Source organism: Lontra canadensis, unplaced genomic scaffold, assembly GCF_010015895.1.
Source record: "Lontra canadensis isolate GAN:19392208 unplaced genomic scaffold, GSC_riverotter_1.0 scaffold48, whole genome shotgun sequence".
Lineage (NCBI taxonomy): Eukaryota > Metazoa > Chordata > Mammalia > Carnivora > Mustelidae > Lontra > Lontra canadensis.
In genome coordinates, this window is record NW_022631042.1 from 5,648,056 (window position 1) to 5,669,297 (window position 21,242).

Consider the following 21,242-nt stretch of genomic DNA (forward strand, 5'->3'; position numbering starts at 1 on the left):
AAGCATATACCTCTGACTCATCCATGTAAGACGTACTGGGCCTACTACGGAGCGTGAGGGCTTCCAGGTTGACCTCCTGCTTGCCACTCATCTGTTTCAGTCAGAAGTCGATCTGAGAGAGCTTTCCCTTTGTCTCTTGTGTGCAGGAGATCTGTAGCTCTCCCTGCTGTTAGTTATTGAAGGCTCCACTATTTACTAAAATAACCTGGTAATAGTGGATGCTCAAATTGGCTTGGATCCTTGAGCAACACCTACCTGCAAGGAGCTCTCATTCTAAGGATATAGCTCACACACAAAGGGCAATTCTACATAAATATTCTAGGGTAGAAGACCACAGAGTTTCCTGGGTTCCCAGAACATCCACACGTATTCAGATATAAATAGCTGTGACTCTTCGTTCGAAGACCTTTTGCCCACTTCTGTGTATGACACATTTCTTCTCTTTGTTCATGACCTTTACACTGCCGAAATTGAAGGAATCTTAAGAATCATCTGGTCCCGATCATTTAACAGAAGAGGTTACAAAGACCCAGAGAGCCGGAAATGCTTGTTCTACATTGTCCTAACCGTTTTCAAAAAACAAAACCAAAAAACCCCAAAACAAAACGAAATAGAACAAAACAAAAACCTCAACCAGAATACTGCCTTTTCTTCTTATGTGTCTATTTTCTCCAATTTTTACCTCTTTTTCACATATCTTCTTCCAGGTTCTACCTTGGTAATTTGCTAAGGCAATGCTTTAATTTTGTGTGTATTCTGTTATTCTTTGTTCTTCTTTAGCAATGTTAATTTAATATTCAGTTTCTGGATAATTAGAATAATTTACCCCTCTTTTTGATTCCCATATGCTAGCCCCTGTTACTAAAGTTTTGAAAACTATTCTGGTTCTTGCTTTTTTGACTTTTCAAATTTGATTTTAATTCTTCAAACATTTTAAAGGTTCCTTAAATAACTAAGTATGAAAAGAAAACATTTCTATTTGGTTAATATATTCTACTTCTTCCCTTTCACATGGAACAATGAAAATTCTAGGAAAGGGCAAGAGAGAAGACAAATATTTGTTAACACTATACTATGGGCCAGGCATCATGCTAAATGCTTCCATGTGTCATTATTCAAGTCCACAAGAAATTCTGTAATTAGGTGTTATTAGCTACATTTTTACAGAGAAGATAAGTAACTCAGGGAAAACTAGGAAAATTAGATAAATGCTAAGATTTTCAGTATTAGTATGAAATGTATGACCTTGAGTTTATGCATCTAAGTGACAAGTAATATCAAAGATTGGTAGAAAAACGTATATATGGTTACATATAACCATTTCCTTGCCAAGATCTAAATCTTTACCTTTTGTCAAAATAAAGCTCTCAGCATATGCATTTTGCTAGGCTACTTTGAGGTTTTAGAATTATTTTCATTACTTTTATGTAGAGATTATAGTTAAATAAAAGTGAATAAATTTGTGGTCTTAAAAATCTATTCCTCTTGGCACTGGGTATTTCTGGGTGCAGACATTATGAAAGTAAATAAAACCTTAACTTCATGGAGTGAGACAGACATACAGAAAAATTACTATACTAGGACAACAGATGGTCTGATGGAAAGTTTATGGTGTAGTGGGTGACTTGCAGAGGGGGGAGGTTTCAGAAGGGGAAATGCCAAGCTTCACAGAGGAACTATTTCCAGTTCCTTCCACAGGCACATGAATCACACACCAATCACCATGTATTGGCCAACTCAGAGAAGGGTGAAAGACAGACGATATTTCTCCATCTTCAGAAAGATATAGCAATTTCTACCAGAAAGCTAGTGACTTCAAGGAAGAATATGTAAAAAACTGTTGTGGCAATATCAAAATGAACAAGATTAGAGGAAATTAATTTCCAACCGAGTGTCTGCTAAGTTTAGGCACTGTTAGGTTAAAATGTGGTTTCATCTTAAAATTCAAAAGCAATTTGTATTAAGTTGCTGTGAGTTATAACTTTGCATAAGTCAGTCCAGGAAAGAACTAAAAATTCTACTTCGAAGCACAAAAGAAGTTTACTTAGGGCTGAGAAAAGAAAAGAAAAGAAAAGAAAAACAACAAAACAGAAAATACTGGATGCATTTTATGAACATCATTGGTTGTTTGGTACTTTCACAGATAATGAAAGGTCATTTAAATTTAGAAAATGAGTACAAATATATAGACTGCTATAAAAACATACCAATTTTTTCTTTTCTTTTTTTTTTTTTTAAAGATTTTATTTATTTATTTGACAGATAGAGATCACAAGTAGGCAGAGAGGCAGAGAGAGTGAGAGAGAGGAGGAAGCAGGAGGAGAGAGGAGGAAGCAGGCTCCTCGCTGAGCAGAGAGAGGTCTGGGACCCTGAGATCATGACCTGAGCTAAAGGCAGAGGCTTTAACCCACTGAGCCAGCCAGGCACCCCAAAACATACCAATTTAATTTGAAAATAATGAAGATGAAAAGTAAAGGTGTACCTATAACTTTCAAAGCACTTTAATGATTTTTAAATCTAAAACTAGTCAGGCTAAACATATCAAAATGTACATGCTTATGACTGTTATAGATTTCCTTTTGTATTAAGTAAATTTTAAGATCTTCGTATATTTATATATCTCTTGTTATGGCTAAAACTTATCATCTTACTGTGAATGTTAGAGAAAGCAAACATTCATATGCCTCAGGAAACAAGAAACCTGAGGTTGTACAAATACGAATTCACAAAAGATAGAAACTTAAGCAATGTATTCTTGTTTAAAGAAATTAAATGCAGGAGTGAGGGGTGAAATTTATTTCCATTTGGAAGCACAGAGGAAAAATTCTTAAAGAAAAATTTATTAGTTCCCCTATTTTTCACCGTAAAACATTCTTAAAAGATGGATAGCCTGCACTGCAGCCTTAGGTCAGAAAGTTGGCTTTCTAGAGGTGCTGACTGACCCCTAATCGCCTCTATTTCCCTCACTTTAAAAGTCTTTTCCCAATTCCAGATCACTCATTTTAAAATCTACTCCTACAGGTACCATCCAAATATAATGCTCTCAGGTCATAATCATTTACTTCGAGGCTTTCCTAACAAGACAAAGAGGCAATGAGGACACAACACTCTCTCAGCACGCAATCCTCCCTGTGACCTCTGTCAGGCACTTTATCCTGGAGTCTCTCCCTCTTTATTGCTCAACTGGATTAGGTAATAAAAAGTCAAGTCTTGCTTTGTCCTCTATCAAAGAGCTAACTCCCAAAGTCCCCGGAGGCAGGGACTGGATTCCTCTTCTCTCCAAACATCACTGAGCTTCCAAGTTTAAACTCAAGGATAAATGTACAGATATATGGGCAAGCTTCTAGAATGAGACAACCGGGTAAATAATTATTTTAGTCTAGTTGTCAATACCAGCTCAATGGAACCTCCTGCCCCTTCAGCCTTAAGATTAAGTAAAACCAAAATTTTGCCTCATGAGTAATTTCAAAAGTCACTGCAGTTATCTCCAGAATCTGATTGCAGGCCGGGTTGACAGAATCTTACCGTGCGTCAGCTGACTTTTTTAACTAATCACATCACCATTTTTATTTCTTGTAGAATCACATTGTATTTCATTTGTGAAAGGGTGGTCATCTTATCAGAAGCACATTTTCTTTTTGAAAAACCCAAACTGTGTCATGTTAACCCTGAGGGTGTTCATTACAGACCAGACACCATTCCATGAACTTGATAGGGGTCTTACTACATCTCACAACCATCTGAAGGATTACTGTTTCCCCAGTATTAGAAATGGCCAAAGTACCCAAGTACTGAGGGGCAAAAGGACTGACACAGATTAAGTCTCTGGCTCAAGGTCTAAGAGGGCGGAGCCCCGGCCGCACCGATGGGGGTGCTTCCGTCTACAAAGAAAAGACTGCTCCAAGAAAAGTAGGCCAAAGTATGGAGGAACACTGACGCACTTGTCAAATAATACTTATTAGGAAATAATGATCAGCTTCCGAAATGCTACTTTTTCTTGTAAGCAGCCACTAGAACACTGTGCTGTTTTACCATCTTGAAACCAGTTATTTGACCAAATTGCTTATGCATGTGTGTGTGCATGCCATCAACTTGAACTAGAGACCACAGAAATGCCACAGGATCACCCGTCACCTAGAAGGGTGTGTATTGCTTTAAAGGGAGAAAATGTTCCATGTTAAGGTTTCAAAATAAAATCAAAGTTTAAAATAAAAATACAGGGTGCCTGGGTGGCTCAGTGGGTTAAAGCCTCTGCCTTCAGTTCAAGTCATGATCCCAGGGTCCTGGGATTGAGCCCCGCATCGGGCTCTCTGCTCGGCAGGGAGCCTGCTTCCCTTCCTCTCTCTCTGTCTCTGCCTGCCTCTGTGCCTACTTGTGATCTCCGTCTGTCAAATAAATAAATAAAATCTTTAAAAAATTAAAAAATAAAATAAAATAAAAATCCAGTAGAAGTTTCCATTCCTCCAGGAAAGAGAACAGTCTATCCTGACAAAGGGAATGTGGAATAGAAAATTCACTTCTACACAACAAAGGGAAGCAGGCCTGGTAAACTTCAAAGACTTTTCCATTTGTTTTGGTAAGAGTGAGCTGTCACAGTTGGTGACTTTGGGAATAGCTGTTTATTACTGAAATGGAAATGAGCTTCAGAATCACTGACTCAGGTGTGCAGAAAGGAAATTCTTCTTTTCTACATTTTATTTTTTATTTCAAGTCTTCGTTCTATCTGGTCCAGCATATTTCATATTGGCACTTTCAAGAACCACCCCCCCTTTTTTTGAACATTTCTCAGTCATTTCAGGTTTAAACTCTCAACAATAGGTTTCTCAGTAGGGGTTAGATTCAGAGGAAGAGATGGGAACACAGAACCCGCTCTGAATGGTGGCTATGGCTTTCCCTGGCCATGAGCACTTAGCAGATGATGGTTGTTCTTCTGCTTAGTTACACAAGCTTCTAGAACCCTGAGCACATTGTTAGGGTCTCAGGGTCTTCATGAATGTGCTTCTAAACACAGCTGCCTATACATGACACAGAGCCCAGGATACACCACGGATACACCACGGCTCTGGTGCCATGAAGGACACAGTGTTTTCTAAGGCTGTAGTCTCTGAGCCACACCTCAGCTCTAAGAGTGTCATACTCACCTGAGGGGAGGAAGGGAGAAAGCTTGCCTTAGTCAATGAGTCTATGGCAAGGCAGACCACAGTAACTTTCTGGGATTCCTTCACATCTAAGCTGCTGTTTTCCCACTCCAGTCCAAGCTTAATGATCTTTTATCTACCTTAGGATAATATTGAGAATGAAAAATGTTTCAGGCTGATCATGACTGCTTTCCAGATCTTTATTAAAACTGAAGAGTTGGGGTGACTGGGTGGCTCGGTCCCTTAAGCATCTGACTCTTGGTTTTGGCTCAGCTCATGATCTCAGGGTCATGAGATCAAGCCCCATGTGGGGCTCCTTGGGGCTCCATGCTCAGTGTGGAGTCTGCTTCAGATTCTCCCTCTCCTTCTCCCTCTGTCCCTCTCCTCACTCATGCTCTTTCTCTCTCTCTTGAATTAAAAAAAGAAACAGGGGCACCTGGGAGGCTCAATTGGTTGAGTTTCTGCCTTTGACTCAGGTCATGATCCCAGGGTCCAGGGATCCAGCCCCCACATCAGGCTCCCTGCTCAACAGGGAGCTTGCTTCTCACTCCCCCACTCCCCCTGCTTGTACACTCTCTTTCTGTCATATAAATACATCCTCAAAAAACAAAAACAAAAACAAAAACTGAAGAGTCACATAAAGTCCATTTCTTGCCTCCACTTAAGGCCCTTCCCCGATTTGCAGCTTCCTATTTTGCAGTTCAAATGACAAGCATGGGAGGGACAAAACTAGCTGGATTAACACGTCCCAACAACAGTATATCCTATTAAAAAAACTGTAAGTTGTAGGAAACAATCACATGGAGTTCTAAGAATGTATTTGCAGAACTCTGAGATCCAAGTAGAAAGAAGTAGGATTCTCAGAAAATAAAACTAGGTCATTACACAAAGCATTTAGCACTGTAACTGGCATGATTGAAAAAAAGCGTATGAACAAACTGTGCCTGGTTTGATATATCTACAGGTAGAAGTAAATATATTTAGACCAGGTTATAGGAAACTTAAATGCCTGAGCACAACCTGACAGAAAAGAATGAAGGCAGGAAAGATAAAGTACTTCTAAGACTTTTGGTTCAACGTGGCAAATCACATGCATTTTCACTTGCACTTGAAATTTCACTAAAATGAAAGTAACAGAGCTTACAAAAACATGAATGCATGTGTTCAGCCCAAGTATTTAGATGAGAGAGGCCAGAGACAACTCAATTATTAGAAAGCAAATGGACCAATGGTAATTGCTCAGCAGACCCTAGAGCATCAGATTCTCAGCATCTATGCCTAGAACTCAAAGCCAGTGAGAAGCAAAAGGAGTAATCTGTTTTCTAGAGTCACAGAGATGGGGCCATGGATTAGCAGGATGGAGGGCCATGGGAAACAGGGAATAACTTGGCTGAATATCTTTGTTAAGTCCTATACCCGAGATCCTCTCTTTACACACTCTACTCAACCCACTCGCTCTCCCTCCTCGCCTGCTGAGAGGTGGGGTCTTTTATCTTTGGCGGTACTGAGCCAGAGAATTCTGGGCTTAAGAGCAGGAGGCCCAGTTATGGGCACGAGGGAGATCCACGCTGCGATAAGTTTAAGTGAAATTCTACATACTGATTCCTTATCTATTGCCAGAAGTGACAGAACTCTAGCAAGCCAGAAGTGACAGGATTCTTTCTGGGGGAGCTGACTGGTGTAAGAGAAAATGTGTTGCTAGGACGTCCTAGTGGAGATGGGCTGTGGAGGAGGACAACGACATGGCTGTGACCTTACCTGATTCCTCTAGAGTGATACTGTCCAACAGAAGTATACCATGAGCCTCATGTTATACTTACTTTTGAAATGTCCAGGTGCCCATTAAAAGCATAAATGGGTGACATTAATTTTCTTATTAATATATAATTTAGCCCAACATCACAAATACTATCATTTTAATCAATTATAATCATCTGTATATATAAATAATATAATATATATTATATTATAGTGTTACAGTGCATTATTTTTTAATAACCTAAATAAAAATTACTGTATTTTTTATTAATGAGATATTTTGCCTTTTTTATACAAAGTCTTAGAAGTCCAAGTTTAGTTTACGATCAGAGCACATCTCAATAACCACAGGAAACAAACTGAGGGTTGCTGGGTGGGGGGATAGTGTAACTGAGTAATGGACATGAGGTTATGAGAACTGGGTGTTATATACAACTGATGAGTCACTGACCTCTACCTCTGAAACTAATGTAAATAAAATAAAATATGTAAATAATGTAAATAAAATAAAATAAAATTTAAAAAAATAGCACACCTCATTTTGGACTAAGTGAATTCTTAAGAACCATCTATAGCTAGTGGCTACCCTATTGGGTAAGAGAAAACCCATATGAATGAGATTTTTATTTATCTGCCACCATTTTAAACATAAATGGACCATCATCAGACATTTGAGGAACACCTGACATGCAAGACAAAATTTAAAACAGACAAGCAAACAATAAGGATAAATAAAAGGAAAGGGAATAAAGAAAACACTAAATATTTTTGTGATTAATGTCTTTCGACTGAGAGAAGAGATACCATCCTGAGACTAGTGAAATAGAAAATCGTAAAATCATAGAGATGGAAATAAAAGGTAGCAATCTGGAAAATGTAAGGGATACAGAAATGACAGAGTCAGCAGAGCAGTTGGAGTATCTGAGTCAGAGTGTTGGCTGCACAGAGAAGTCATGAGAGCACCATCACTGGAGTAGAGCAGAGGCAACATCCACATGAAGCCATTTCCAGGGAAAGCAAAATAAAACCAGAAACAAAATGAAGGAATAAGGGTAGAATTCATGAGTATTTTCCAGAATTGAGGGACAGAAATGTCTGGAGCACAAGAAGTCACCCAGCCATAGCACAGTGGATTCATAGGGCCCCTGCGGTGTCCTAGCTGTCTGTACTCATGAGCCTTGAGACTATCAAGAATAAACAAAAGGTCTTAAAAGCCTCTAGTGGGCTTGGGAGTAACGTCATACACAAGTCTGAAAGACAACAACGTTCAATAGCAACACTGGGAATTTAGAAGTCACATGAACAATCTCTTCAACCATCTGAGGGAAAATGATCTCTGTCATTCTATATGCAAACAGGTTTTCAAGAATGAGGGTAAAGACATTTTAATGTCTACATGTTCCCAAATTTGTCTTTTACCCTTTCCTAAGGAGCTCAAGGATCTCCCAGAACAGAAACTCCATCAAAGCAAGGAAGTAAACTAAGAAACCTGAAGACGGAGGATTGAAGAAATAGCTAGTCTGACAACTGAGAGACAAAAAGGGAATTTCCATGAGGAAATTTAAAGGCAGTTTCAGGGTAAGAATTATGTCATAGGCTTGGGGGGGTGGAAAGGTAATATTGGATCAGGAGGATGAAAGAAGATTGAAGGAGGCAACTAGCATCACCAGGAAAAGGTAAATTTGACCAGAAAGAAAGCACTCATTCTCAACTTGTGGCTCTGCTTTTCAGAAAGTATATAATATGAATGCAAACAGTCAGTAGTATCAAGAAGGAACCATGCTGATTGGGTTGGAAAAGGTGTATACGTGGGAGTAGTGGGTGACTGGGGGGAGGGGTCTGTGTGTATATACAATAAAAGGGAGGTCCTCCTTCTCCACAGGAGCCAATCAAAGGCTAATGTGTAAAAGACAACATTTTTTTTTTTTAAATCAAGCATTAACACTATAGGTATGTTATCTAGAAAAAGTCCAAGGTATTCTTCTCCTAGGAGGAGACATGGGGAATGGGAGAAGACAGGGAAACCAGGGCAATTGAATTTTTTTTTTTTTTTTTTGTCAGAGAGAGAGAGAGAGAGAGAGAGCACAGGCAGGCAGAGGCAGAAGCAGGCTCCCTGTCGAGAAAGGAGCCCTATGTGGGACTTGATCCCAGGACACTAGGATCATGACCTGAGCTGAAGGCAGCCACTTAACCGGCTGAGCCACCCTGGCATCCCTGAATTGTTTTTCTTTAGGTGCTAAAATACTATTTGACTTTTGCTCAATCACATTCATTTGGTAATCAAATACATTTATTTATTTATTCAAGATTTTATGTATTTATTTGAGAGAGAGTCAGCAAATGAGTGAGCACTAGTGGGGTGAAGGGCAGAGAGAGAAGCAGGCTCCTCGATGAACAGGAGCTGCATCTCCTGTCGCTGAACCTCGGGGCTGGATCCCAGGACCCCAGGGTCACGACTTGAGCTGAAGGCAGACACTTAACCAACTGAGCCACCCAGGTGCCCCAATCAAATACATTTTGAAACAATATTATATCTGAACTGAGCTGTCCACTGTAAGGACTTTCAGTCCTTTAGTTTTTCTTCTAACCTTGTGTCTCTTAACATCACTCTCTCGTTTCTTCTGTGTCTTGATTTTCTCAAGAATTTCCCAGGAAATTTATCTTCTCAGAAAACTGCTTTATTTTTTACTTCACTGAAAATATTGAGGTCATCTGATACAGTCTCAACATCTTTATAAAAATAGAGTAACTGCTTCATGCAGGTACAATAATTCCTCACCTGGAATTCTTAGCTCTCATGAAGGTATTTTCATGTGTAGGTAGTTGTTCAGATTGATGTGTCTGGGACAGAATGGGTGCTAGAAATTTCTAAAACTGCTCTCTTGCTGACATCATTCCTATTTAGTCTAAAAATTTTATTGGGGTCTTTATAAATAGTTGCTATACAAGCCTATAGATCAGAAAATCAACACACCAAAATTTACTTCTTCTGTGTTTGGAATTTGACCAAGATATTGTAGCCTGTTGCTTACCAGCTCCCAGACACCTATTCTGTAAATTTAGAACACTTTCCCCTGCTGAAATTATCTTCATTTGTTAATGATTTTAAAAACACACTTGGGAAAACTAAAAAAAAAAAAAAATTTCAAACAATTTTAATTAAAACAAAAAAACTAAAAAAACATACTTGGGAAACTATAGTGTAATCATATATACATAAGAAAGGAAATAGATTCAGATGACGGATGATCAAGTAAACTTAGACTGGGTGATTCTTTATAGATCATCTGGTACAACTGCCTCATTTTAGCTAAAAAGCAGAGAGGGGCCCTTAAAATTTATTTTCTCAATATCACAGAGAGTAAGAGAACAGGAAACAAAGTTCATGTCTTCTAATTCTGAACCTGAGAGGAATATTAAAAATCATTTAGAGTTCCAACTTTTTTGGTATAGTTTGGATTTTAAAATAATAACCATATAATAATTTTGCACCCATTTTACAGATGGGAACTGAGACACTGAGAGCTGCCCAATTTGTCCAAGGGCATGAAACTGTAACTAAGACTTGAATTCAGATCTACTTAATGCCATATAAATTGTACACTTAGGAATTGCTATTGGGGAAAACGCCAAGAGTTTTCATAAAGCTTTTCTCCTAAGCTTTTCTGGGATAAATTAGAAAGAACAGAAGTAAAGAAAGTTCCAAGCTTTGGATTAAAAGGGAGGAAAGGTGTTAGGAAACTCCTTTACTCATATATTCATTTAAACACTTGTTGGCCACTGATTTTATTCAGACACTGAGGTTGGCACTGGGATACAAGAGGAGTAAAAACAGGGTGTTTAGTAGACTGTGGTTCTGTTGAGAGGGGATACACTATACATTAAAGGAAGGGCTTCAATGGATAAATAGATATTTGCTAATCATGCGAGAGGAAGAAAAGGCAGGACAAGCAAAGCGAACAGTATGAATAAATTCAAAGTCAGAAGGGAATGATGTATTTGGAAGACCACAAAATCACTTTTAAGGAAGTAGCAAAAAGTGAAGAAGATGGGTGGAAACAAGATTTTGAGGCCCCCTGCATATTTCTAAGAAACTCGAATTTTATTCTGTAAGCAGAAGAGACTCATTAAGCGACTGTAAGTAGAGGAAGTGACAAGATAACAGTTTTCCCTTTTAAAGGGTAGTATTAAAAGCAGTAAATTGGGATGGAAGTCCACAGAAGACTAATGAACACTGGCACAACACGAGGCTCTGAACTATAACTTCTATCCGGTCTAACGAGGAGGAGATAGAGTCATTCTAGACAGAACGGGGCGCTGTGGGAATATTTGCAGTTACGGCCCAGCTGCGGCAAGGGGGTCGTCAAACTGAGAAGCCCGCCCCTGGAGTCCTCCTCCTAACTGGGAGGAATAATCCTGCAAAGCCTGTTTGACGGGGCTCTGGAGCCAAACAGCAAGGGGTAGGAAGAGGAGAAGTAGTGAAAACGGAGTAAGAGCTGAACCAATAGCCCCAGTAAAGGCAGAGACAAAAACACTAACACCCAAAGGAACCTAGGACGGAGCATTTCTCTTACACCGGCTGAAGTGCCAACTACAATATAATGCGAATAAATAGTAAAGCAGATAACCAGGGCACTCACGGCCTTCAGCTGCTATTAAGAAGCATTTAAACTCCTAATTTCTCATTTTTCCCAGGCTGCAGTATGGTTCACAAGGTCGAGCAGAATTGGGGGAGCCCTGCAGCATCGTGAGGGGTCGGGGAGAGACGTAGGGGCTAAGGTTGGGGAACAAAGGTCAAGAGACAGAGGGCTCTAGTACGAAGACCATGGACCAATGAGTAGGAGACAGTGGTCAGTTGCCTTCCTCAGTCTAGTGTGCGTAACTTTGAGAAGGACCTTAACAACTTATGTTGTTAAGCAATAAGTAAAAAGATTGTATGAACCTGCTTGTTGGTGCACATATGTACAGTGTCTTGTTTGGCCAGTGGGTGCACAAAACGTAAATGCATTAGGACAGTTTAAAGAGGTACAGGATAAAGAACAGAAGAGGATTTAAGCCGGTGGAAAACACGAAGACTTTCCAAGAAATAATCTGGTTAGTTTTTGCAATTAAAAACAATCACCTGTTTGGCCCTAAGCCTGATATGCTCTGGAGAAACAAGGATTAGATGTAGGCAGAAGGAGAAAGTTGCCATTTTATTCTGACCTAAGTCATAACAACAGTTTTAACAGTATCTGTGATGTGTGAGGAGTTTACGGAAACACACCAAGTGCAGGAATGTTTCAGGTAAGGAAAGTGATTGGCCCTAATCCTCTTTAATTTCCATTTAAAATAGGTATCTCTTGCTAAACTGAGCACACAAAAATACGTTGACCGTTACAAAAAGCAGTAATTAATTACTTTGACCATTACAAAAATCAGTAATGATTATCTGTAGCAAACTTCCAGCAGTATTAAAGAAAATGCATATCCACAAGTACATTTATGCAAATTTGACCCTGCATAAAATAAAGAACACTGTCCAAGAATACTAAGTTCCCAAGTAACAAATGGATATTTTTATATTTATTGGTATTATTTCCCTGTTATTACTATAAACAAGGAATCAAGTCAGTTATCAGGATCTTGCTATAACCACTCAACTATCAGGATTTGAGGATCCTAAGTGCTTGTACAAGACTTGAATAAACCCACATCACCTAGGCTCCTAACAGATATCTGTAATATTTAAAAAGACTTAAGTCTTGTTGCTTAATTAACAGTTGAAATGTTTAACTGGAGTTTTAACTTCTCAATTTCAGTTTCCCATTTGGTAAATTATTATTCCTGGCTTCCATAAAACAAAGCTACATGTTTCACTTGAAAACAGGAAAGATGAAATAGGATCATGCAAAAGGGTAAATCTTACAGGGAAAATAAAAAATGCACATCTTTCTTTGTTTAGATCCTATCTTCAGGGCAACTAAAGGGCAAATTCTGTAAAGTTCAATGAAAATAACTCCTATTTATTAAGAAGATAATACGATAAAAAAAAAGCAGAGGTGAAAAACAAATCTCTATTTTGTACTGCCTTTATTCTATTTTAAGACTAATCGGAAAAACACCCAAAGATGGAGAAATTTAATCTTACACATGAGACTGAAATCTTGGATTTATGATGCGTCTCATGTTTAAAAAGTAAGTACATATAAAACGAGTGGTATATTTAACAATATTCCAAGTGTCTTAAATATTACATTGTGAAAAGTATTTTTTCCATATGTGACTTATGGAATCAAGCTTAATTTGTATTTTATCTCATCTTTTCCCCACCGCCCCCACAACCTGTCCCATCCCAACCCACACCTCCTCTACAGAAGCCAGCAAGTTCTAAAGCAAATTATAAGCATTGGGTATTTGTCAATGTTTCTAATGATTTTAAATCCACACATTACTAAAATATTGAACATTATTCAATCATGAACTTGAATCACTTCCTAGATGTTTTTTAAAGCAAAACTTACAATGATAGTCTGTTATGTAAAAGAAAAAGTAAGATTATGCCATTTATTTCGAGAGGCATCTAGAATATCTAAGTAGAAGTTTGGCATATTTATTTTTAACCACATTTATTTAAGTTCAACTTAGATCTATTTCCAGAAATACTTTGATTTATAGTAATTCTCAACTCCAAGATTCTGCAATCTCTGATTAAGTAAGCTCTTCTCCTATGCACTAAGTGGGAAGACCTTCTAATTTCTCCACAAGTAGCTTTCACAAGATTTCATTCCATTTATTTCACATCGGTCAATGGTATATTTTTTTCATTTACATAACAAATTCATTTTTATGGTACAAGTGCAAAGAAATGAATCAATTCCCGAAACTGGTACGCATTATGGTTACACGCAGATCAATCTCTTGTGGTTCTTAGTAATCATCAAAATGCTAGCATGGGGTGCCTGGGTGGCTCAGTTGTTAAGCGTCTGCCTTTGGCTCAGGTCATGATCCCACAGTTCTGGGATCCAGCCCCGAAGGGAGCCTGCTTCTCCCTCTGCCCCTGCTTGTGTTTTTTCTCTCGCAGTCTCTCTCTGTCAAATACATAAATAAAATCATAAAAAAAAAGGCTAGCATAAAATAAATAAAATTTGGTATTAAAATATTCAGTGTATTGACCATACCTTAGGGCTTAGGAAGAAAATTACAAAGAAGCTCTATTGGAATCTTATCACCAATATAGAGGAAAGTGGACTTCATAGAAGTAGGTTTCATTAGTGAAATAACAAAGAATTTTGTCACGAGAAAGAGAAAACTGCCCCTGATGTCAGAACCTCATCCACTGCTATGTGACAGGTAGGTCTTGCTGTCTCTGGACACTGGCCTGGTACTCACAGCCAGGATTTGGTATCTGCTTGTCAAACAGGAACAATTTCACAAATATCAGCTTTAGACATGGCCACTCTATGATCACGGTGGGTCATGACAAAAACAAAACACTCTGTAATTGTGTCTAAATATAGACCAATCATCGGGGCCACTGGGTGGCTGAGTTGGTTAAGTGTCTGCCTTCTGCTCAGGTCATGATCCCAGGGTCCTGGGATCCAACCCCTGCATGGGGCTCCCGGCTCAGCGGGAAGTCTACTTTTCCCTCCCCTCCTGCCCCTCTTTCCTGCTTGTGTCCTCTCTCTCTCTCTCTCTCTCTCTCGCTCTCTCTCCAATAAATATAATCTTTTAAAAATAAACAAACATAGACTAGTTATGAACACAAGATAAGACGCAACCCCTTTCCCAGCTAATAAAGGTTATCGCTGTTTCTGTGCCAACTACCGCCTCTGCCAGTCTCATCTTGCCTCCTACTAGATTAGCTGTATTAGACACCCAGTTGTAAAATTATCCTGCTTCCCAATAATATACTATTTAGGGCAAAGCTGTTTCCTTGCCACCGCTCCCTCTCCCCGCCCCCTGCCACCCAATCACCCAATCAAAGTCCAAATTCTATAAGAATCTTTTAAACACCTATCTGAGTCACCCTTGGTTCCCTGTGGTACACTCTGCCCTCTTTGCAATGAGTAATCAACTCAACTTGTTCAACTGCAGGTGTGTTCCTGCTTGTCTTTGGCTGAAGAACACAAGGACTATGAACTATCTCAAAAGCCTGGCTCTCGTGCCCCTGGTATCAGGAGGCTCTGACATATTTGGTACCACGGTTCCCCAGAATGTTGTAGAAGACTAAATGGAACTTGAAGAAAAATCAGAAGATAATATGGTGATGAGGAACAAGAGAGATGATTATAGTTATGCAAAATGGCATTAAACAATGATTTGGAGGTTAGAGCAACTATATGAAATGGAGAATAAAAGAATATGCCAAGATGAGAAACATAAGCCAGGGCAGGGGAGGAGAAACCCATCAGGAGCTGAAGGACATTGAAATAATGAAGAGCTTTATAGTTCTGCTTCAAGAGAAGCTTCAAGAGTATGTTGAGTCTTTTTTTTTTTTTTTTAAACATTTTGTTTATTTGACAGAGAAAGACACAGTGAGAGAGGAAACAGAAGCAGGGCGAGTGGGAGAGGGAGAAGCAGGCTTCCCACTGAGCAGGGATCCCGATTCGGGGCTCGATTCCAGGATCCTGGGATCATGACCTGAGCCGAAGGCAGACGCTTAATGTCTGAGCCACGGAGGCGTCCCAAGTATGTTGAGTCTTTATCACTGAAATCCCACTAAGGGAAAGGAGTCTCAGCCACTACATTGAAGATATTATGCAATTCTAACTGCCACAAAACATAGAAACAGCACCATATAATTAGAGAACCAATGACCCTCCCAATAAAGGGCTATCAAGATAATAGTAGGTTGATTTTAAACAACTTCTTAAAGGGATTCAGATAAAGTTTGTATATAAAAGGATCAAATTTTAATGGTAATCAGTAAGGTGGGAAGTACAGGATGTGAGAGGAGATTAAGGAAACAGCGGTCATGATGATGGTGATGATGAGGCTAATTATGCCACATAACAACAGATTTTTTAAAAGCAGGCATTATGAGAACCGAGTTAAATATTTTTGGTTATTCACATATACACCAATTTTTTTGAGAACTACTGTGCTAAATCTAGTCTGATTTAAGCAGCTGTCAAAACTGAGCAGAGTGCTAGGACATAATACTTCTCACTCTCTAGTTTCCAACATTCCCTTGCTTGTCCTTGTTTTCCAAAAGAAGGAAGGATTTAAAACTACATCAGACTTGGAGTTTGGCTCAGCCATCACGGTGTTGTCCTTGCCTAATCTTATCTTGCCCTTCACCCTTTGCCCACATAGCAAGCACCTGCTGAGTGGTCATGCCTGCAACCTGAACCAAGCTCTGGTTCCGCTCCCTTCACCACATCACAGCCCAGGAGATACACAAGTTCTTGTTTCAGGCTTTTTGCAATCACTTTAACAGGTTCTTTCTTTCTTTCTTTCTTTCTTTCTTTCTTTTTTTAAGACTTTATTTATTTGAGAGAGAGAGAATGAGAGAGAGCATGAAGGCGGGGAGGGTCAGAGGGAGAAGCAGACACCCTGCAGAGCAGGGAGCCCAACTCTGGACTCTAACCCAGGACTCCAGGATCATGACCTAAACCAAAGGCAGTCCCTTAACCAACTGAGCCATCCAGGCTTCCACTTTTGCACGTCCTAATACTGGGTCACTTTCCCTATCAAACTCTTTCTCATTCTTGAAAGCTCCAGATTACTTCTGAAGCCACTTCAGGCATGGCTAGGAAGATACATTTGTAAAGAGACAATTATTGTCTCTTTACAAATAATTGTATTTGTACAATTTTACAAATAATTGTAAATTATTTTACACTGTGACATGTACACCGAGGTTGGGAGAAGAATAGTGGATTGGGGAAGGGTGACGAAGGACATTTTGGTGAAAAAAATGTGAGCTTACTTGAGAGGTATACAATACCCATCCAGATAAAGCAAGTGGAAGAGGGTAAAAGGGAGAAAAGATATTTATTTATATATATATAAATATTTATATTATTTATATAAATTATTTATTTATACATAAATATACTTACGTATTTATAAATACATAAGTATACTTATGTATTTATAAATAGAGATATAAATATATATGTATGTATGTGAATATATATAATCTCCATAAGAAAACACACACTGACAGGGTGGCTGGATGGCTCTATCTGTTAAGCCTCTGATTCTTGATTTCAGTTCAGGTCATGATATCAGGGTCATGTGATCAAGCACCTGCCCCATCTGTCATCTCCCATTGGGCTCCCTGCTCAGCAGAATCTGCTTGAGATTCTCCTTCTCTTTCTGCCCCTTCACCCTGTGCTCTCTCTAAAATAACATATAAATCTTAAAAAAAAAAAATGAAAAAAAAAAAAACATACTGAGTAAATATAGCTATTTGAGAAAGCTTTGGTACCAGATATGGGTTTTGGAAAGACAAGGTGGGATATTAGAGAGACAGGCACAGATGACAACATGAAGTCCTACCACAACTCACACCAGACTGAGTTGTGTGCTTGAAGACCCAGGAATTCATTCTCTCGGGAATTTCTCTTGAAAGCAATCTAGAGCTACTCAAGAATTTTAGGGAAGGCATACATAATAAAATCTAGGTTTAGGAAGATGGCTTTGGCACAATGTGGAGAACAGATTGGACAGAAACCCAGAGGAATCTTTTGAAAATAACCCAGGCAGAAAATTATATGGTCTGAATTAAAGTAGTGGCTGGGAAGGAAGTAGTTGAGAAAGATTTCAGAAATATTTAGTAGAGATGGAGAGATATTTAGAAAGTAGCAGGAATAGCTCAGCCTTGCGGAATAATTAGCTAGATAAAGGTTAAAAAAAAAAAATCAAGAAGGGGTCCTGCGTTTCAGGCTCTAGTAACAAGAAGAAAGCAAAGAATGGAGAGGAAATACTAGGATGAGATATGGGTGTGGGATGAGGTTAGGTCTATGCCATTTTCACTGAACTAGATGCAAGATCCCAGGCCAGTTTCCTAATCTCTATTTACTCATACTTAAAATGAGGCTAACCCTACCCATTTCTAATTAATATGTGAAATAACAATAGTTAATCCCTCTAAGCACTTATCACGTACAAGGCACTTGCGTAAATACCTTGTATGCAGTAACTCGCTGACTTTGAGCAACTGACTTATGAGGTAGATACTTTCATCATCCCCATTTTACGGATGAGAAGTAGAAGCTCAGAGAGGTTTACCAACTTTGCCAGGGTCATGGCTGAGGGAAATGGCAGATCCAATTTCACACCTCTTCCATCGGACTACAGAGACAGTGTTTCCACCAACGGTTTACAATGCCTCTCATTAAATACTAATTATTTTACATCATTGCAATCAGAGGGGTTATAATTTCTGGTTTCACTGGCAGGATATAATTACCGATTCAACCTATTCATTTGTTTAAGAAGTGTTTGCAGAGTCTACGTACGTACATACATTTTACTCAGCATGAGGATCGATCCAAGCATAGTAAGTGACATACCTATCCTGGGGTTGCTTCCAGTTTAATCTTGAACATAAAATGCACATCATGAAACAGAAGACAAAACTATAAGTTTAAAGGGGTCAGATACTTTCAACACAGGATACCAAGCATCCACATGGAGACCTTGATCAGCAGGCACTGGGGCCACGAGATACAGATTTGCGTTCTCTTGAGTGTATAGATTATTGGCAAAACTATAAAAACTGATAAGGTCACTTAGTAGGTGCTGATGGGGAACAGGGCCCTAAAAAACTGAAGACAAGGAAACAGGGGACTGTCACTTCAAAGCCTATTAGGCAATGGCATAAACAGCTCATTTAACATCTTTGGGCCTTGGAGTCCTCATTTATAAAATCAGTGGATCTTGGTTTGAAAGTATGCTAAGAACTCTTCCCACTTCTAAGGTTTGCGGCTTTTGCTGTGAGCAACTGTGAACATTGGGAGGGCTGCCGAAAGTCGACTTCCAGCTTTAAACCTCAGAAAAAAAGCCAAGCTTCATAGCTGTTGCTTTGCCATGGGAGATAATTAGTAAGTCGTTTTCTTTTCACAAAAGACCATTCAGTGAGTTTCAACTGCTTTTATTTATTCTACAGGATTTCAGCTTCAGAAATGTTCCTGCGGTTACTATGTACAGAAATTCTGTGTGGGAGATTTGAGAGAGAAAAACAAAATGGCACCTCTGTTACTTAAGAGGAATATTAATGGGGTAGAGAAGATAATGGGCATCATCACAGTGAGCTTCCTACAGTGTGCCTCTGAGTACCAGGATTTACCATTTTCCCTGCTTAATCTTTTTTTTCCTGACTTCATTGGGTAAAACATAAAACGTCGCTGAATTATTATAAGAGCAGTGCAGGATAAGGATGCAATACAGAGGTTTGGAAAACCGAAGGAAGTCCCCTCACCAAGAGGAAGACAACAGAAGAGGATTATGCCTCTCCCCGCAGCTGGCCATTCCTTCCACCCCAAGGGAGGATTCTGGGGTTCTGTGTGACTAGGCTTGCAAACAACAGATTCTCTCTTTGCTGTGGTTTCCCATTAAGTGTGTGAGATGTGGAGGAATCATAAATCTATACTTGGGGCCAGGTTAGCAAATCTAGAAGATGACCATTGGACCCTGTGGAGAATGGAACGGATAGAAATAAGAGAGATTTTCTCTTATTCTCCAAAACTTGGTACACAAAGACTGCAGACTGAATGCCAAAACAAGCATATCTGAGTTTTGCACACAGAGCAGGAGTGGGAGGAAGACTAAGAAATCAGCGGCATTTGGGGAAATAAATGAACTTCATGGACTTGACCCACTGGGAGATCATCGTGTTATGTGAATTACAGAATACTTGGGTGTTACATTTCACAATTCAATTTTTAACAGATGATCTACACTGTATGACAGAGTAACAAAACCCTAGTCGTGCTGAGAAGGGAGGAGTGGTGCTCATCGTGGTAACGTTCCATGAAAGCACCTACTTAAGGATTTCACACACAAAACACTGCGCAGATCTATCACTTTGCAGTAGAGATTTGTACTCATTTGGTTATTTTTTTAAAAAGCACCAAGCATAAGAGATGCATTTAAATGATTAAAACTTCTGAAAATTTTAGTCAGAGCGCTTAGTGGAAGGTGAACGTTTTGGGTTAGGAAAAATTTAGATGTAAAACTTTTTGTATTGAATAAAGGAGTAAAATCGAACTATCAAGGGTTTACTCTGTGTCAGGCACGGGGCAGTGCTGATGCTCAGTTACAAACTCCTCCTTGGAGTTTACAGCCTCACTAAAGGGCCAACTCGGAGGGCACAGTGAAGGTCTAATCACCATTCATTGTAGTTATCACAGCTTGTGTCCTCCTGCTCTGTAACTGCCCCTCCATGTGTCTGCTTAGATCTAACTTTATTGACCAAGCAGCTCTGAAAAGGAGATGGCTCCCAGAAACTAGAAGTTTCCAGAGAAACTCGATGTCTTTCCTTTCCCCTCCAAGAGACGGATCTAAAATTTAGAGGAGTGTTGGTTCCCCCATTCAGATGGAATAGTTCATCACAAAGTAAGCCTAAGGAGCTATGAAACCCAAAGCTGGGAGTACGCATGCAGTTACGTGACCGTATTCCAGAAGGGTTTTCTACATGCTTTCTGTTAGTTCCTTAGCTTTTTAAGAATGCATTGCTCAACTGTAGGGGCAGTGACAAGAAGTAAGGAGCGAGCAAAGGAAGTAACTCTGCCCAGTCTCTTCCTTCCAGTTAGGAAGTAAAGTTAGTAGTCACCTGTCCAGCCCATCTTCTTCAGGAGAGATGATACATGATGGGGTCTGTGTGCAGTGGTGCGGAAAGTGTCCACAAAAGTCATCCTACATCTTTATCATTTACTAAGTTAACATGTTTTTTGAAACTTTAATCAAACCATTTCATTCTGGGGTGCCTGGGTGGCTCGGTGGGTTAAGCCTCTGCCTTCGGCTCAGGTCATGATCCCAGGGTCCTGGGATCTAGACCCAAGTTGGGCTCTCTGCTCAATGGAGAGCCTGCTTCTCTCTCTCTCTGCCTGCCTCTCTGCTTACTTGTGATCTCTCTCTGTCAAATAAATAAATAAATAAGATATTAAAAAAAAAAGTTTCATTCCATATAAACAAAATTTAGAACCTGGCAGGTGGGCGTGGGGTGGGGAGAACAAGCACCTGAAGAAAGATCCTGGATCCTTATAAACATCCAGCACAATATTGTTAATCATGTTCTCTAGAGCCTACATCAGTGTCTGACACAGAATAAATGCTCATATGTATATTTTAATGGATGTGACAATGAATAAGTGACTGACAGATAGTTGATTCCATCAGGTTTGCTGTTTTAGG